Source organism: Vulpes vulpes, chromosome 14, assembly GCF_048418805.1.
Source record: "Vulpes vulpes isolate BD-2025 chromosome 14, VulVul3, whole genome shotgun sequence".
NCBI lineage: Eukaryota > Metazoa > Chordata > Mammalia > Carnivora > Canidae > Vulpes > Vulpes vulpes.
In genome coordinates this window covers 120,045,789-120,066,352 of record NC_132793.1, presented here as the reverse complement: position 1 = coordinate 120,066,352, position 20,564 = coordinate 120,045,789, and the positions used below count along the sequence as shown (strand labels likewise).

The 20,564-nt window shown below is 40.9% G+C and overlaps 1 long non-coding RNA gene across 1 annotated transcript; it reads left to right on the top strand.

The window, feature by feature from the left end:
- Positions 1 to 704: 704 nt before the first annotated feature.
- Positions 705 to 20,200, top strand: LOC140595509 (uncharacterized). The gene is made up of 4 exons (XR_011997192.1): positions 705 to 862; positions 12,487 to 12,509; positions 14,645 to 14,703; positions 20,027 to 20,200. It is a non-coding gene; the product is annotated as an uncharacterized lncRNA (long non-coding RNA).
- Positions 20,201 to 20,564: the final 364 nt, after the last annotated feature.

The window sequence follows — 20,564 nt, the reverse complement described above, 5'->3', positions numbered from 1 at the left end:
TTAAACAGATGCGATACTTCTGTTCCTGATTCATTAATTCATCCAACAAATATTTGAGCTCCTGCTACATGCCTTGAATTGTTCTGGACGTTGAGAACAAAGCATAAGACAGAGTCTCTGCCCCCTTAGATTTTACAATCTAGTATGGGAGGCAGATTATAACAAGTGAAAAGTGTAGTTTTATGCGTTCGGTGCATTGGGTAATGTGAGTCCTGTGAAGAAACGTAAAGCAGAATAAGGAGCAAGTGACAGGCGGGGAACATGGTTGTGTTAAAGAAGATGTTCAGGGAAAGACACTGCAGTAAGACGTCATTTGAGCAGTGATCAGAATTAAGGGCAGGGACAAGAGGAAGAATGTTCTAGGCCAGGGGGAACAGAAATGCAATGGCCCTGAGGCAGTGTAGGGCGTGGCACATTCAAGAGAATGCCCAGGGGCCCTGTGCTCGGAGGGAGAGAGCTGGACAGAGGAAGGCAAGGTCACACAGGTTGCTGGGCCCAGCTCCTGGTGGAAACTGCTCTTCAAAACGCCTCCTTTTTAAACGGACGTGTCTTTATCAAGCTAATATTTACAGAGCCAGGCCTTGCGGAGAGGGTGGTGTTGAAAGCCACTGTGTATGCGTGTTTCAATATGTTAACAAGTGCCACAGGATTTGCTTTTTCTTCCCCTAACTGCTTCTTGCTGTTAGAATGTTAATCTGGCTAAATCCATTCAGCTTCAGACGTTTGGAAATCAGTCACCTAGTGCCTGAGGCCAGAACAGGAGACCCACTTACACATCTCAAGCAAAGCAGGTGAGGGGAGGGCACTCCCTCGGATCCAGATCGGTGCAGAGACCGAAGCGATTGTTCAGCCAAAGTTTCAGGTTGGTTTCTAAAAATAAGGATCTGACTCATCCTTTCCTCAAGCGGAGAAAGCTTTATTCCTTTTCCCTCCGCAGCTCCTGGTTGGTTAACTCCTTTCTTAGCAGCTGCGTGGGCAGGTTGTCATAGGTGGTGTGGCAGGGAGGGAGAAAAGCGAACTGGCTCTGAAGTCAGATCTAAGTCAAATCCTCCCTCGCCGAGAGAGAGAGAGAGAGAGAGAGAGAGAGAGAGAGAGAGAGAGAGATTGAGAGAGAGAGAGAGTTTTAACCAATTTACTTCTTTGAGTTTCAGCTTCCTCCTGTAAGAGGGGGGCATTAACACTGGATTCGTTTTGCTGCTGCTGCGTAACAACTCAGCACACATCTAGAGGATTGGAACAACACCCATTTATTACCTCACAGCTGTGCAGGTCAGAAGTCCCAGATGGCGTAACTGAGTCAGAGCCTCCCAGGCTGGAATCCGGTATCTCGGCTGTGCTCTCACCGAGAGCTCAGGCCCCCCTTCCACGTGCATTCCTGTTCTTGGCAGAACTCAGTTCCTTGCAGGTAGTTGTCAGACTGAGGTCCCTGTTTCCTTGCTGGCTGTCAGCCCGGGGGTCCCCCTCAGCTCTCAGACTGCACACAGATTTCTCTTCCCGTGGCCCTTGCATCTTCAAACCAGGGCCTGCGCATCAGGTCTTCCTCACATTTGGGGTGTCTGGGACTTCTGCTCTCAACCGTTTAAGTTGAAAAGCTTAAGCTCTGCTTTTCAGAGCTTGTGTATTTAGGTCAGGCCCACCCAAATAATCTCCATTTCTTAAGGTCACCTGTGCCATATAACATGCTATCATCCGCCAGAGTGAAAGCGCATCACATTCACAGGAGCCAGGGATCAGGGCAAGACACCTTTGAGGGTCATCTTAAAATCTTTGCCTACAACAAATGCCTTCCTCAGACAACTTCTTGAGAATTAGAGATAATGTATATGTGTAAAATAGTAGACAATTAACCTTGCCACTGTTACACATAAGGACCCCTTTGGAGGAAGGTACAGTATAGGTAAGTTTCTCAGCTGAGTGAATCAAGTATAAGACAAAACTATACTGTCTATGGTACATATTATTATCTTTCTCATATTTATAAATGTTAAAATAGTCCTTTGAACATAATAAGTGTCTTTATCAAGCTAATATTTACAGAGCCAGGCCTTGGAGAGAGGGTTGTGTTGAAAGCAACTGTGTATGTGTGTTTCAATATGTTAACAAGTGCCACGGGATTTGCTTTTTCTTCCCCTAACTGCTTCTTGCGGTACTTTGAACATAATAAGTGATCTCTGTTTTTTTAGAGAAAGAAAACATGCTCTTGCTAGCAGGGGGATAAAGTGGTAAGGGGCAGAAGAAGAGAATCTTTTTTTTTTTTTTCTTTTTTAAGATTTTTAATTCATTTACTCATGAGAGACACCTCCCCCCACACACACACCCAGAGACACAGGCTCCATGCTGGGAGCCTGACACAGGACTGGATCCCCAGCCTCCAGGATCAGGCCCTGGGCTGAAGGTGGCGCTAAACCGCTGGGCCACCCGGGCTGCCCGAGAGAGAATCTTAAGCAGACTCCCTGCTTGGGGAAGAGCCTGATCCAGGACGCAGGGCTCAATCTCACAACCTGAGATCATGACCTGAGCTAAAATCAAGAGTTGAACGCTTAATCGACAGAGCCACCCGGGTGCTGCAAGTGATCTCTGTTTTAATTGGAGCATTGATTTGATGACTTGATTTGGAAATTCTATTTGATCTAATTTAACAAAGAGAGATTGAGTTTCTCCTTTCTCTTCTGAGTGAATTATATCTCTCTGCTTTATCAACTCATTTTGGCAAAGCTGTTACCCTTCCTCTTCCTTCTCAAGTACTTTGTGGTGAGTTTATCGCCATAGGACCATAAGCTCAGGCTTTTATAGTATAGATACCAGCTGAATTCTGGGAGTTGGCTGAAGTCACTTTAAAATAGGGAAGGAGGGCAGCCCCGGTGGTGCAGCGGTTTAGTGCCGCCTGCAGCCTGGGGTGTGATCCTGGAGACCCGGGATAGAGTCCCGCATGGGGCTTCCTGCATGGGGCCTGCTTCTCCCTCTGCCTGTGTCTCTGCCTCTCTCTCACTCTCTCTGAATGAATAAATAAATAAATCTTTAAAAATAAATAAATAAATAAAATAGGGAAGGAATGGCCTCTGCACATCACATCCACAATGAATTCATTTCAGCTACGACTATTTTGGTTGACTATATTAAAGACAACCAAGGCATGGTTTTCACACTGATGACATCACATAGTTTTCACACCATGACATCATAAGGCACAAGGCAGCATCTTTTATAAAAAGCATAAGTCCTAGAGCCACACTGCTAGGGTTCAAATCCTGTCTCTGACATTTGCTTTCTATGTGGCCTTGGGCAAGTTACTTAATCTCTCTGTGCTTAGTTTTCTCATCTGTAAAACATCATTTACTTCATAGGGTTGTGGTGAAGATTGAATTAAATATTTATAAAGTGCTCACAACAGGGCCTGGTGCGGAGAAGTACTTACTATATGAAGTGTTTGTTAAGCAAATAAATTTGACCCATCTCCACTTTCATCAGAGCTACGAAGAAGTAGCAGAAGTGAGTCACTTAAAGGCTTCTTTCTTCTTCCCCGGCCTAACCTACTGTCTTATAAGAGTGGCATGGATTTTTCAAATTGTGTTTTATTTATTTACTTACCAAATTAGCAAAATTTGCATATCCCACAAAACTTAAAAGAATGCAAAAAAAGAGAAACAGTAAAAAGTTTTTCTTCTATCCTAGGTATCCGCACACTGAGCTCCCTGAAGCAGAGCTAGGCTCTCATGTATCTTCCTGAGATAGTCGATACATAAACTATAGTATAAATGCTTCTATGATAATATGTCATACAGACATTTTTCAGATATGTTTTTAACACAGATGATAATACTGTATTCTGTGCAGAATCTTGCCATTCAGCAGTGTCTCATGGAGATCCTTCCATATTAGCACATAAGGAGCTGCCTCATTCTTTTGATGACAGTAGAGTATTCCACTGGAAGGGTACACCATATTGATTCAACCAGTCTTCTGTTGAACCAGTCCTCTGTTGAGTCCTCTGATGAACATTTCATTTTCAAACTTTTCTATTATAAATAATACTGTGATTAATACCTTTGTACATATGTCATTCTGCACATCAGATATACAGGATTTCTGAAGGATAAATTTCTAGAGGTGGAATTGCTTGGCTAAAAAATATGTGCAAAAAAGGCATATGCAGTGTTGACATCTATTGCCAAGTTGTCTTCCATGGCAGTTGGACCAATTTAAATTCCTTTCTACAGTATATGAGTGCCTGTTTTCCCAATCCTTTCACCAAAAGAATGTGTTATTCTAAAGTTTTTATTTTTCTTAATTTTTAAAAATTTTTAATTTTTTAAATTTATTCATGAGGACACAGAGAAAGGCAGAGGGAGAAGCTGGCTCCCTGCAGGGAGCCCAATGGGGGACTCAATCCCAGGACCCAGGGATCATGACCTGAGCCAAAGGCAGACACTCAACCACTGAACCACCCAGGCATCCCTACAGTATTTATCTTTGCTATGGACTTTAAGCTTGGCTTTGATACTCTGGTATCAATATGGTCATTCACATTTACTAGCAAATATAGCAGCATTTAGGGATGTTCTTATTTATAGTCATGGTAGTGCAGATAAAGGGACCTCTAGAAACCAGGATTCTTTAAATTAAAGGCTAAATCTGGCTTCTGTCCCATTCTCTGTGGTAACAGGCTAGCTGTCAGTTCAATATTGCAAGGAATTTTTAAGGACATTCAGCTAAGAATGAAAATATCTGTTCTGGTTGCCTAGTGTGGATCCCCTAAGGTTCATGTGGGATTGGGACATGTAAATGGTAGAACATTTGCTATTTTTGATAATGGACTTCAGGCCCTCTCCTTCCAAAGATGGCTCTCAACAGATACAACAGAGCTCTTTGTGTTCAGAAGCTAGAGCAATGACAATACCAAATTGCTTGAGTATCACCTATCAATTGTGTGCAGAGTCAGGAAAATGCTGACGTCAGTGAATCTCTATCTGCATTCAACAATATGGCACCTCTAGGACTAACTCTTTCCTGCTGAGAAGCGGCATGTGTCTCTGCCCAGGAGGGGCCAGTGGCTGCAAATATAGTTAGCTAGTGAAAGACGTTTTCTTCCTTGGAATATTACTCAAAGCTACTCAATCCTGGTAATATTATACTGTACAATATTCATGTGATAATTAACAGTATGCAGTACTATAAAGGTGATTTTATATACCAAAATATGAGCAATTTTGTTAATTTGGGGACATAATTAGGGGGAAGGGAAACAACAAACCTAGATGAAACCACATTTTTGGGGATCCCTGGGTGGCTCAGCGGTTTGGTGCCTGCCTTTGGCCCAGGGTGCGATCCTGGAGTCCCGGAATTGAGTCCCGCATCAGGCTCCTGGCATGGAGCCTGCTTCTCCCTCTGCCTGTATCTCTGCCTCTCTCTCTCTCTCTCTCTCTCTCTATGTCTATCATGAATAAATAAAGAAAATCTTTTCTTTTTTTTTAAATAAAGAAAATCTTTAAAAAATCTTTTTTTTTAAGTAATGAAATTTGAATTAAAGATCTTACATATTAGAATTATGTACAGCCATAGTTTAGATATTTTTGTACCTCAGCCTTGTCTGATAAGGACTCAGCAGTTTTTGGAAAACTTGTCTTTGAACTGAGATTCATATATTTGTTTTGAATCTCAGTCCAAGTTGGTTGGAAGTTTGCTAGAACTAGGTCTGAAAGTTTTTCTTTCTTTCCTTTATTTTCCAGTAAAAACGTGTTGATATTAATAAGGAGATTGCAATAAAGAAGAAAGTTGGGAACCACTGATCTAGAACTTTCTGATAATATAATGGGCCTCTTCGTGAGGTAATAGTAGTGAAATCTAAAAGATTGATGTGCATGTATTTAAGGTAGAAAGCCATTGGTACCCGTTTAACATCTGGTGATGAACAACTGCATTGGCTCAGGGGAGGTTTTGGGTGGCTATTCTTGCAGACACATTTATAACAATTGACCTCTCAATCTGACCCTACCATCCAGGGTAAGCTTTGAGTGGAGGATTCAGATAAGCCATTGTGGGGCTATTCAATCTATTTGAAAGGGTCTGTGCAACAGTTAAGTACTTCCTGTGAGGCTCTGTGTATTCTGGGAGGTTATTCTGACAGCACTTCCTTTTGAACACAGTTATAGTGTGTTGGTGGTGGAAGTAGCTACTACTCTGAAAGCAGACAGACTTTACCTTCCTATAGAAAAGGATCACTGGGATGTTGGCTTTGTCTGTTTTGCTGCTAACAAAGGTGGATCCTTGGAAGAAAGAGCAGATATCCTTGTAGCATCAGACTTGAAAGTCACTAGTGGTTGGATGGGAAGATTTTGATTTTATGATTTCTCTTGAGATTGTAGTTTTAAATGATGATAGCTATTATGAATTGTGATCAATCTATATAAAAGGACTACCCTGGACTCTTTCAAAAAAGCAGTCTAAACGAGGGACCCCAATGGTCCTAATGCAACATTGGTTCATTTTAACCAGTGCATCTATTTAATCAACATAAAAATCTCACATCCTGCTTTAAGATTATTTGAAATTTTGAGATAAATTATGCATTGTCATTAAAAGTATATAAAGTCAATAATAATGTTAGAATATGGTATTAACAGCTACATGCCACCATTCCCTACTCATACACTGCCCTTTGCTTGACCCACATGAGTCAGAGAAAAAAATACTCTCTGAATTTAGGAGCATTATTAACCAACCATAGAAACCACCCTGTATAGCTGTTAATCCTAAGTCTCACCAAATTGCTGACTCCTTATGTTGGCATGCTCTTATGACATAATGCTTTTCAAGGATATTTTGAAGATGGATTTCCTTTATCTCTGGTCTTTTGTGCAAACAAAATTTCAACTTGGCCTAGTTGTTTGTCACAGAGGACTCCTAAATCCCAAACTAATCCAGTGGTTCCAGCTTTTGGTGTTTCAGACATTCTCTGAAACAATTAGAGAATTCTTGGAAAAAACTTCTGTTTTCAGATAATGTTACTCAAAATGAAAATAGCCTTTCACCTGTTTCTAAAATTGGAAAAGCTATTCAGATTTTAACTTGAAAATGCAAAGAAACTCAGTTGGAGAAAAGTATGTCTCAACCAGACTAATAATTTATTTGCTTTTCAAGCTACCACAGAACGACAGATGGAACATTGCCCATCATGAGGAGAGAACACATCCAATCCATCTCTGATATCCTTTTTTTATTTTTTAAGAGCATGAGAGAGCACCCACAAGTTGGGGGGGTGGCAGGTAGAAGGAGAGGGAGGAAGAATCTTGAGCAGGCTCTGCTCCATGCCTGGAGTGAAGCCTGACATGGGCCTCTGTCTCATGACCCTGAGGTCATGACCTGAGCCGAAATCAAGAGTCAGAGGTTTAACCCACTTAATCATCTAGGTGCCCCCAATCTCTGAAATCCTAACAATATCAGCAAATAATTCTACAGAGTCCATCATTTCTACTTCATTCATTCACTTCACCTGAAATAATAAAAAGCAATCTTATCCCCTGGTCTATTATCTGAAACAAGTCTAGAAAATGGAAAACCAACAACTACAGTTTCAATCTGTATCCATCAACATTGGGAACACCTTGCTAATAAGATTCAATTTTGTTATGTGATCTGATATTGCCTCTCTCTAAAGCACATGCTAACAATAAGCAATCCACATGTTCAGAGTGCTTGAGACACCACCACCCATGAAAGAAGGGACCTCAGAAACTATATTCCTTTTGTCCCCTTGGATCTGTTCAATTTGTTTCTTTGTAAAAATAAAAATGGACATTTCTGTCCAGTGACCATTATATGTTTAATTTGCCAGTCCCTCTTCACCCTGTGGCTAGCCAGGTTCTGCTGAAGGTGTTATGCACTTGAAAGAGGTGATTGCTTGACTACAACCCACCACAATTGAAAAAACAGCCTGTACTCTAGTCTTACTTTCACCTGGGAGCCTGTTTTCTTACGGACAGAATTCTGAACACTGGACAGGTCTCCCTGATAATGCCACAGACTATTTAAACCTAAAATGTCAGTGCAATTACCACCTTCCATAATATGTTTTCCAACCAATGTCTACATGGCTGTGCTATTGCTCACACTCTTTCTTTTGTGGAATTTTCAGTTTCCTTTTTGGAAATCACCAACTCTGGCTGAAGCCATTTTTGTCTTGGTGTATGAGAAGAAAGCATATTTTTGGAGGTGTCCTTTTCCTTTCCCAGAACTATGTTTCCGCTCTTCTCTTTCCTCCCCTCTGCCAAGTACAGTCATCCTGCCTCCCAGATCTAAGGGCTAGTCCACGTAGGAGGTGCCACAGTTCTTTCTCAGAAGTCTTAAAGTTATGAGTCATGCCCTTCCTGAGAGCTACACTTATCTCTTCATTAGCCATGTTTTCTTTTTTCTGAAGACTTAACCTGTACAGACAGTTTTCTACGTGAAGTCACTCTGGGTCCCTGTACTCTACTACACACGAGATACGCACGCCAGTTTATACCCGGATCTCAAGTATAGATCAAGTATAGATCTCAAGTATATATATACCCGGATCTCCTTTTTTTATGATCGCATGTCCTTCTCACCTCAACTTCTGCTCTGATTTTTTTAAAGATTTATTTATTTAATTTTTAGTGATAGGGAGAGGGACATGGGGAGAGGGAGAAAGAGTCTTAAGCAGACTCTGTACTGAGCACAAGCCCGATGCAGGGCTAGATCTCCACCCTGAGATCACCACCTATGCTAAAACCAACCAAACCAAAGAGTCAGACACTTAACCAACTACACCACCCAGGCACTCTCTGATCTTTATAAGTCTTTGAAAATATATTTCTTAGGATTTTAGAGTTCTCTCATTTAGAAATTTTGCTATCAGATGCATCACCCTTGTAGAACCATGGTAGTTTGATAGCAGTGGGCAATATAAGTGTTGAAGAATTTATGGTGGTCCACGGAAATCAGATCATGGACTCATAAAGGGAAAGCTTTGTCGGAAAAATCTCAGTCTCTACCTCTGTGATGGTTATGGATTTTATGATAGAAGTAGAGGTAAAAGTTTCTGAAAATTCCACAGAAAAAGGCTACTATTCTCACAAAGAGAGAAACAATAAAGAGCTCTCAAGAACACTGCTGATTAAAGGAATAGTAAAAAAATGCCATAGGAAAAGCAGCAATCCTTCCAGAAAAGTGACTGTAGGTATTCAAGATTATGAAAACCACAATTTGTAAAAGAAAGTACACCCAGAAAATACAAATAAGCAATATATTCCTGAGATGTTTTATCTATTGGTGGTTTATCTCTTTCATTAGATCAAAAATATTGTCATATCAAGTATCTCAGGTAGTCAAAATGTCAAAAAATAAGCATTTTGTGCAACAGCTATTAACTCTACTTATTTTTTTTTAAAAGAATTTTATTTATTTATTCATGAGACAGAGAGAGAGAGAGAGAGAGGCAGAGACACAGGCAAAGGGAGAAGCAGGCTCCATGCAGGGAGCCCGACGTGGGGACTCGATCCAGGTCTCCAGGATCATGCCCTGGGCCCAAGGCAGGCACCAAACCGCTGAGCCACCCAGGGATCCCCTTAACTCTACTTATTATATTATGCTACCGCTGATGTGGTAACCATATTGCTGAATTTAGGGATCAGCAGTGAGATATTCAGAATAAAAAATATTGAGTTACAAATTAGTTTGCACTGCTTTTATTTTGAGAAACTTTTTTCTATTTAGATTCTTTCATGTGTAAGAAGAAAAATTGGAAACTTTCCCATCTTGGTATGTCCCAATTAATGAATCATATTAGAAACAGAATTTCAAAAAACATTCATTTATTCATTCTTTCAATTAACAGGCAGTAAGTACGTATTTGGCTCATGCCAGGCACTGTGCTAGGCACTGGGGTTACAGATGAAGTGGGAACAGACCTTGCCATTGAGGGCCACAGTCTAATGAAAATAGATAAGCAAACAAAAAAAAAATGGTGCAAAACAGAGGACTGTAGTTAATTCTTACTAAATGTATCAGAGTAGATGATTTTTGAGCTGTCTTCAAGGATGATAAACAGTTTGCTTGATGGGCAAGAGAAGAAAGGGTACTCCAGGCAGAAGGAACAGGATTTGCAATGATACCAGAGTGTAAGAAAGAGCATAGCAAGAACAGGCAACAATAGTTACTTAATGTGGCTGGATCCCGGGGGATCTCTGGGAGATGAGGCTGGAGGGGCAGGCAGGGTCCAGACTATGGAAGGTCTTGACCCCTGCTAGGGAATTTAGGCTTTATCAAAGTCAGGAGAAACGGAAGGGTTTTAAGTAAGGAAGTGAAACGGTCAGATTCACATTTTAGGAAGATGGCTTTGGTGGCAATGTAGTTGGAGTAAATGGGGCAGGATTGGAGACCAGTGATTAGGAGGTTACTACAAGGGTTTGGGCAAGAATGATGATTACTCACACATATTGAGTGCTAATCATGTGTCAAGCACTTGACATGTTAACTAATATATTTTTATTTTTATTTTTATTTTTTTTAGATAGGGAAGGGATGGGCAGAGGGAGAGAGAGACAGAGAGAGAGAGATAATATCTTAAGCAGGCTCCATGCCCAGTGCAGAGCCTAACATGGGGCTCTATCTCAAAACCCTGAGATCACGACCTGAGCCAAAATCAGGAGTTGGATGCTTAACCAACTGAGCCACCCAGATGCCCCTTTAGGTTATCTCATTTAATCCTCACATTGATCCTATAAGGATGGGTTAGGTTATGCTGTGACAAGAAACAACCCCAAGGGATGCCTGGGTGGTTCAGTTGGTTAAGCGTCAGACTCTTGATTTTGACTCAGGTCATGATCTCAGGGTTTTGCGATTGAGTCCCACATCAGGCCCCATGCTCAGTGTGGAGTCTGCTTGAGATGATCTCTCCTCCCTCTGTCCCTTGCCTCCTCCCACTGTACCCCACTCTCTCTTTCTCTCTCTCTAAAATAAATAATTTTTCTTAAAGAAACAACCCCCAAATAATTAATCAACATTATTTAAAACAATAAAAATAATTATTTGCTCATGCCACATGTCCCATGTAGGTTGGCCAGGGGGCAATGCTCCTCATAGTCACACAAAAACCCAGAGTAAAGGGAGTTTTATTTCAATACATACCTCATAACTTCAAGACAGGATCATCATAGCAGTGGGAAGTGAATGTGGCTTATTGTCTCTGGGCTTGGAAAGCTTCTGCCCAAGTGTCACAGAGCCATAGTCAACTCCATAGTCAACTCCTTTCCAGGGAGGCAAGGAAGTGCAATCTTACCATGTGCTCAAAAGGAGAATCAGTAGTATTTATTTATTTATTTATTTATTTTAAAGATTTATTTATTTTAGAGAGAGAGAAGGGTGTGCATGGGTGGAGAGAGTGGCAGAGAGAGAGAAGCAGACTGCTTACCAAGCACAGAGCCTGATCTGAGGCTCAATCCCCAAACCCTGAGACCATGATGTAGGCCCAAATCAAGAGTCAGATGCTTAATTGACTAAGCCACCCAGGCGCCTCAAGAATCAGGAATATTTAGACACTAGCACTAGCTAGTCTCATATCCTAGTTCTGAGTAGGAAGTAAAACCACACATTTCTGATCTCCTTTTAATGTGACTGTGTGACCTAATGTAGCCAATGAAATGGTGGTCTTTAAGAACTAAGAACTAGAATATAATTTGTCAGAATTAGTGGTCTTTAAGAACTAAGAACTAGAATATAATTTGTCAGATTCTTGGCTTTTCCTCTGCCATGGTGACTGGCAGTATTCCAAATGGTGGTGCTTCTTTAATCTGGATTCCAGAATAACAATAGATAGCAGAGCCCCATTGACTTCCAGTGGGCATGTAATATAAGGTGCAGTTGTTGGTCACTGAGGTTTGAAGGATATTTGTAACTGTAGCATTCTTAAAAGTCTCCACAAATAATTTTTTTAAAAATTATTATTCCCATTTTACAGATCAAGAAACTGAGATTCAGAAAAGTCAAAGAATGTGCCCAAAGTTGCACCTAATAGATGGCGTAAAGCCAAAATTCAAACCCAGGCAATCTGAGTCCTGAAACTGAGCTTCAAACTAGAGCTAGCAAGAGCCTGACTTAAAGCAGCAACAGTGGAGATGAACAGTGGGACTAGTTTAATGACATTTAAAAAGTAGTAAGTATCAAGATCTCCTGGATGATGATACCAGGATGGGGGAAAAACAGGTGTCTAGAATGATTCCGTTTTCTGACGTGGAAAAGGAAAGAGATGGTGACCAGTAATTCAAATGGAGAAGAGAGTGGAGTGAGAAGGTATTAAATCTGGAATTAGACTCTTTTAGCACTTCAAAGCGGTCATGCCATTGTCTTTTGTTCCCTCTGGTTTCTCAAGCAGTTTGATTATTTCCACATATTGTTGCCCTATATGTTATGTGTTATTTTTCTCTGACTGCTTTCAAATTTTTCTCTTTTTTTTTTTTTTTTATTTTCCAGCAATCTGACAATGGTGGACCTAGGTATGTTTTTCTTCATATTTATATTGCCTAGGGCTCACTTTTTGGATTTGTGAAGTTGATATTTTCATCAGATTTGTGATGTTGACCATTATTTCTTTGATTATTTTCTGTCCTATTCTTACTGTCTTCTCCTTTGGGACACCAATTACATCATGTCTGATACTGTACCACAGGTCTCTGAGGATCTATTCATTTTTCTTCAGGGTTTTTTTTTCTGTTCTTCACATTGTATAATTTTTATCAATTGAACGTTATTTTTTTTTAAGATTTTATTTATTTACTTATTCATGAGAGACAGAGAGGAAGAGACACAGGCAGAGGGAGAAGCAGGCTCCATGCAGGGAGCCCAATGTGGGACTCGATCCCTGGTTCCCAGGATCATACCCTGGGCCGAAGGTGGTGCTAAACTGCTGGGCCACCAAGGCTGCCCTCAATTGAACTTTAGAGGATTCTTCTGGAATTTTCCTTCTCCTGTTAAAACCCTTAGAGAATTTTGTTATTTATTTATTTATTTATTTATTATTTTTATTATTTTTTTAATATTTTATTTTATTTATTAATTAGAGACACACAGAGAGAGATACACACAGGCAGAAGGAGAAACAGGGTCCCTGCAGGGAGCCTGATGTGGGACTCAATCCCGGGACCCCAGGATCATGACTTGAGCCAAAGTCAGATCAACCACTGAGCCACCCAGGGGCCCCAAGAATTTTGTTATTTTATTTTGAAAGTTTCAAGAATTTGCATTTGCTTATTTTTGTATAGTTTATATTTTTCTTCTGAGATTCCTTATCCCCTATTTATTTACTCATTAAGATCACACTTTCCTTTATTTTGAACACATTTGCCTTTAATTCTTTGAAAATACAATAGCTGCCTTAATGTCTTTGTTTACTAAATCTAGTATCTGAGTAATTTTAGGGTCAGTTTCTAATGTCTACTTTTGTTTTCTTATTTTTGCGCTTGTATAATAATTTTTCATGGTAATACCAGAGGATAAAGGTGATAAATTATAGAAATTTTAGACTCTGGATTCTGTTGTCTTCCTTTGAAAAATTTTAGTTTTTGTTCTAGTAGGCAGTTAATCATTGGTTGCTCACTTTGAACTTATGCAGGTTTTTCTTTTTTCTTTTTTTTCCCACTTTGTTAGGGTAGATCTTCAGAAAAGCTCCTCTAATTTAGTGTGCTCAATCTTCAAACCATTTCCCCGGGATCCCTGGGTAGCGCAGCGGTTTAGCGCCTGCCTTTGGCCCAGGGCGTGATCCTGGAGACCTGGGATCGAATCCCACGTCAGGCTCCCGGTGCATGGAGCCTGCTTCTCCCTCTGTCTCTGCCTCTCTCTCTCTCTCTCTCTGATGACTATCATAAATAAATAAAAATTTAAAAAAAAAAAAAGTTAAAAAAAAAACATTTCCCCTGTGGATCTTGTCAAGGCTTAGTTTTAGGCATAACTAGGGCAGACCTAGGACAATAGGTCTTCCTCCAAGACAGTGACTCTTGAACTGTAGCATGTATCAGAATCACCTAAAGAGCTCATTAAAACACATTTCTGGGCTCCTTCCTCCAAGTGTCTGATCCAGTAGATCAGAGGTGGGGCCTCAGAATTTGCATTTCCAGCAGCATGTCTAACAAACTTTCAGGTGCGGCTGCTGGTGGTTGAGGAACAATTATCCAAGAACTATTGCTCTAGAATATGGTCCTTATTTTTAAAACATGTTTTTTCTAGTGTCCTAGCTGGATGCCTAAGGTATTATTAACAAAATATTAATATGGCTTTCCAGTTAGGCTGAGCCAAAACTCTGATCACCTCTATTACTGCTTGAATTCTAATATCCCTGCTCACTCTTCAACCCCATAGAAGTCGGAAGAGGTTATACAAAATCATAAAAGTGGAGGATCAAAGATAGAATCTTGGGGGCACTGCCAATTTTTCATGGGTGGATGAAAGAGGCATATAAGGAGTGATCCAAAAAGCAGAAGAGCCCTATCCTGGAAGTCAATGGAGAAGAATTCTAAAAAAATATCTTGAATTCTTACTGTGTCTCCTCCATGTGCTAAGAGGTTCACAGAAAAAAAAAATTAATATATTTCAAGCAACCCAATAATATAGTACTATTATCAATCCCATTTTATAGATGAGGATGAAGATGAAGAACCTGACCGGTTAAGTAACTTGCATGATGTCGTGCAGCTGGTAAGTGGCAAAACAGGACTTGAATCCGGGAATTCGGGCTCCAATACTCAAAATCCCCACAATGTGCTGCCTCATTCCAAAAATAGGAGACCATGACAAATGCCATCAGGCTGCCCAGGACAGAAAAGTGCCCATGGGATTAGGTACTAGGGCCACCAGTGAGCTCAGCAAGAGCTCACTGTAGTAAACAGTAGGTGCTAATTAACTGTTCAATTTTATCAGTTCCTGGGCTTAACCCTTTGTTTGAGCCAGCAGAGTACCACACACGTGGCATCTCCCAGCCCCTGCTTGCCTTATCTTCCTCCTCAGAAACCTGTTCCAGGTTTCTGCTCAGCAAGAGGAAACTCACTCCCCAACTGCGTTCAGGGAAGGGAAGATCTGTGCTTCAAGCTCCTAGGGGAGTGAAGAGAAGTGGGAGGTAACTACTTATAACTCACTAACTGTGCCCAGGCACAGATTTACATGCATTGGAACATATCATCAACTCAATTACCTATGCTCAGATTAGCCTTAGCAAGTCTTTAAGCTCTCACAGCTGTCTTCAGGTGTTCAGGGGATTATTATGGGGAGATGTTGATCAGCTGTTCTCCATGGCTCCTGGGGGCAGAACAAAAGAAAAGAGGCTTAAATGTCAGCAAGGGATTTAGATGTAAGTGAGAACTCTGTGAGGCAGGGAGGTCCTGTGTACCCAAGCAAGGGTTTCCAGCCTTTCTGTCGTATTTAGCCTAAATATTCCCTTCCCCACCACACTACCTCTTCCTTTGTTTTCTGACAAAAGAGACAAAAACAATAACAGCAAGTTCTTATGTAGTTCTTACTTCATGTCAGGCACCGTTATGGAGGTTTTTACTCATAGTCACTCTTCCAATATTCACCACAACATGATGAGATAAGTACTATTGCTGTCCCCATTTTACAGGTATGAAAACTGAGATATAGGGTGAATAACTTGCGAGAGCCAAGATGAAGCTTTATCCCTAAGTCCACTCTCTGAACCACTACCCTGTACTGTTAATCTGTATGTGTGGCACTAGAACAGAATTTAATATCAGGCAAAATAAGGGAGAAATTCTAGTTGGCAATTTGGCATGGAGGCTGTTGCAGATTGTTACAAAATGACCCTAAGTGATCCACGCCTCCTTGAATTTATGCCTATGTACAGTCCTCTTCCACACTGAATCTGTGCCATTCCAGTGACTGGCTTGGCCAACAGCATGTGATGGAAACAACTTTCTGGGACTTCATACTCAGGCCTTAAGAGGTCTGGAGCTTCTACTTTCTCTGTCAGAACCCAGCTGCCTTGTAAAGGACACTCTGTCTACATGTAGAGAGGACACATGTAGAGAGAAGACTTGGAGGCTGAGAGGCCATGTGGAGAACAACAGAGGCACCTCAGCTAAGAGCCAGAACCAAAGTGGTAAATGAAGCCATCTTAGATCCTCCACTCCCAGCTGGATTGTCCCAGGAGACACCACACAGGCCAAGATGGGGTGAACTTGCTGAGCCCTGCACAAATCCTAACTCTAAAAGGGTTGTGTGTTTTTTTTTATTAAAGACTTTATTTATTTATTTATTTATTTAGGAGGGATTGAGAGCACAGTGAGAGAAAGAGCATGAATGGGGGTAGGGGGCAACAGAGGGAGAAGGAAAAGCAGGCCCCCAGCTGATCAGGGAGCCTGATGATGCGAGGCTCCATCCCAGGACCCCAGGACCATGACCTGAGCCGAAGGCAGACACTTAACCAGTTTAGCCATCCAGGAGCCTCAAGGGTTATGGTTTTAAATCACTATTTCCTTTTTATTGTGGTGAAATACACATAACATAAAATTTATAATTTTAACCATTTTTAAGGGTATAGTTCTATGGCACTAAGTGGATTTGCATTGATGTGCCATCATCACACCATCCCATCTATCTCCAGGAATTTTTAATCATCTCAGACTGAAACTCTGTCCCCATCAAACACTGTTCCTTCCAGCCCCTGGTAACCACTATCCTACTTTCTGTCTCTACGAATTTAAGTCAATAGGTTCTAAGGTAGCACCATATAACTTCATAGAGATGCTGACAGATTTAATAATCTGCTTTTAGAACATATTAATGTGTTTCTTAGTTTATTAAATACCAGAGAGTTATATAAGTATCAGGAACCCTCCCAGAGCTTCAGTTTGCTGTGTCATTTGTACCTGTAATTCTAATGGTGTCGTGGCCTATAGTGTTACAGGTAAAATTATAATTATACCTAACATTTACTTTGAAGTTGAGAAGGCAGTTTCACACTTAATGTATCACTTGTCTTTCACAATAGCCTTGGAGGTAGAATTAATTTTTTCCCTTTTATAGATCAGGAGATTGAGGATCAAAGGTTTTAAGTGATTTGGTCAAGGTCATAGCACTGATCTAAACAGGTTGGTCTGCAACCATTTTTTGATCACGCCTGCTGTAAGGGAGATGGGGGGTGAGGTATCCAAAAGATAATTCAGCAGTTTGAAAAAGGAGACACAAGCCTGTTCCTCAAACCACAGCTGCTTGCCTAGGACACACCCATGGATATGCCCACAGGAGAATCCTTTGATCATGCTGACTACCAACCAAGATGGCACCCAATGAAATGTTTTATAGGGTGTGGCTGGGTCTATTTTAAGAAACAAATATGTTCCGCTGTAGTTTGAGCAGGAATAGCATGACGAGGCAAGCCAGGGACATCCCCATTGAGTAAAGCCACAGAATCATGCCCATTCATAAATCAATTCAGTGGGTCACAAACAATATATTTTTTAAATAAAATAGAACAGAATTCATTGAAGTAGTAAGGGCAAGTATTTTTCTGAGGAATTTATTTCAGTAATATTATATACATATTCTTGTATCTTCGTAGTCATGTTATTTGAGATTTGGGTCACAATATCAAATCTATTTCCTACCATGGTGTGAATGCTTGAAAACCACTGCCCTACCCCAATTCTTCCTCAAAGTTCAGAAGCATTCTGCAGTCTCTAGTGGAAGTATAGCCCGTCTACCTGCACTGGCCTTGTGCAAACAGTAGAAAAGAGACAGATGCCATTTTAGCACAAGGACAACACTCCAGGGGCTGGTTTGGAATGGCTGAAATTGTCATTTGTAAAATTTTGCTCAAGTGCCCAAGGTGATTTTATGCCATGGAGATGTAGTGATAGGATTCTAAAAGCAATGGATTAGTCAGGGAAACCGAGCTTCCACCCCCTTGTTCTCCTTCAAACACCTATAATTCCTTGAGATTTTCTCGGCTTCATTCCCTCATCTCTAGCAAGAGGAATGATCAGACCAAATTATCTTTGGGGAAAGTTTTCAACCAAGAGAAGGAGTGCTGATAAGATTTAGGCTACTGTCTACTCATTTTCCCAAGGGGATAGGGAATGCAGACGGAAAGTCTATCTGTCTCTCTTTTTTTTAAAAGTGAGTCCAGTTTTTTGTTTATATGTTTCCCAACATGGATAAGGATAGACAAACACTCTTTGAAAGATAACTAATGTACATTTCTGGTTTGAGGCTGAAGACTTACCTTGAGTACCCCATCCAGGTCCAGGTGTCTACAATCGTGAAACTTACATCATTTTAGTTTCATGAATTAAACAATAAACTATAATTGTCTAGGTCCAGGGTATGATGGTAAAGTCACAGCATCTCGGTCACATATGAAATTTCCTCCCTGTTATTAAGCCATGTGCATAAGAAGGCAGTTGAAATTCCTTAAGAGGTAAAAGCACATGAGTGTGGTGATTCTTTCCCCTGAGCTGAGAAAACATGAATTTCTTGGTGGCTGGATTTTGATCCTAGAGCCGATGCTGAGGGAGGGCCTGGGTCAGTGACCACTGGAAGTTCCTGGATGTTAAGAAAGGCTCCATAGCAGAAAAGAAAGCCCAGACATTGCCAACAACCATTGTATAAAAAGAAAAATGAGTCGTTGAGTCTCAGCAATAATGACTCTGCTTCTGCCAGTGTCAGCAGGGAGACAGGTGCAGAGAGCTCTGAAGAGCCCTTCCAAACCCTTACACGTGACCCAAAAAACGCCCCAGAAGCCCAAGCTCCTTGACATGCTGAGCTGAATCTGGAGTGTTTCCAGCTATATTCAAATGGGTCTGGGAATGACATGGGAACTTAGCAGCTTTGTTTGCAACTTAGGAGTAGAAATTGTTTTTCATCAAACAGAAAATATCCTTGTCTATTTGAATTTCAAACAACGTAATGCTGTTTGGGGACTGCTATAAGAAAATTCATTCTCATTGGGGAAACTCCACATCTTTGTACAATTTAGGGAGAGAATAAAGGAATTGTTCAAACTGCTTCATTTCTATTTTCTCATGGTATAGAGAAGTTTATGTGATTTAATGCTTCTTTTTCATGATAATTTTTGAAGAATATATTCAAACAAGATGCCATTTAGTAGACTTGAATATTGCCTAACTCTCTGGAATGACAAAAAGCACAGATCGGCACAAATCGAAGAGGAAAGTAAGAAAAGATTTATTCAAGGGCAGTGAATTATATTATTAGGCCAGTGACTCCCTTCCACCCACCCCCCCAAACTAACCCCATGCCCAGCTTATCTGAGTAAACCAAAGGAAATTTAATCTTAGCCTCTACTATATATTCAGTACATTCCAGCTGACATTTCAGACCCTGTTAGAAATCTGGTTGGCTTCCAAGCACATGCAATACTAGAATGAAGAAATAGTATAGATAGCTATCTCATTTTTCTTTCTCTCTGAAACATTGACAATGATTCTTTGTAGAATGTCTCAGGACATTCAAGGAAGTTATCCATAAACATTTTGCAGAAATCTGTCAAGAGCTGATTATTGCAATTTATATTATATGGATACTTCATTCCACAGGCTTCATGCGTTGCAAGATTAAAACATGCAGGGAAGACAATGGAGGCTATAGGCTGCCAAACACATGAACAACCAGTAGTCAAGAGGCAGGTTTGAAGTGTGGTATTTTCAGCTCGAGAGGACAGAATGGTGACCTTAGATGACACAGGCAAAACCACCAGACACACACCAATCCCTTCCCAAACACACCACACATTAACCAATAAAATGGGCGAAACCGGTAACTCCATCTGGTTCCTCAGAAATCCTTACAAATGTGCCAGTTTCTGTGGGATATGCCACATGAGAGTTCCCTGCTGGGCAAATAGGAGTATCACAGACACTTGAAATTCATACATAAACTCCAAGCCTATATTTCAGCAACTTAGTTTTCCTCCTCCATTAGCAGTTGCAACCAATGCCTCCACTGTAGGCAGGACTCCACCCTCGTCCCTGTCCCCATCCTACAGAGTCATGAAGTGTGTGAATAAAGATGCCAAGGCTAGTGGCCCAGTCCCAAACTGAATGATCGCCCTTTGGAAAGTGAACCCTGGAGTGCAATAAGAAGGCTTCGCTGCAGCGTCACACAGCACGGCAGGTTTGCCTGCTTCTCAGAATCAACAAACCACGGCAATGTGAGATGTTTTACTTGGTAAGTCTCAAGTCCTTTTACTGTGTGGGAGAGACATCTAGATCATTTCATTCTACTTGCTATAGTGTTTTGGTTTTTTTTTTTTTTTTTAAGGTTTTATTTTTAAATAATCTCCATACCCAACTAGAGGCTCAAACCCATGGCCCTGAGATGGAGGGTCACATGCTCCACTAAGTGAGCCAGCCAGGCACCCAGGTACATAAGAGTTTTTATTTGGGCTCTTACCTGTGGCCACCTACTCTTTCTCCCAGAAATAGTAGACCAGTCTTGCCATGTCTCTTAATCACCACAGTAGCCTCGTGTTTACAAAAGACAAAAGAATACTAGGTTAAAGTCTCATACTCTTCAACAAAGGT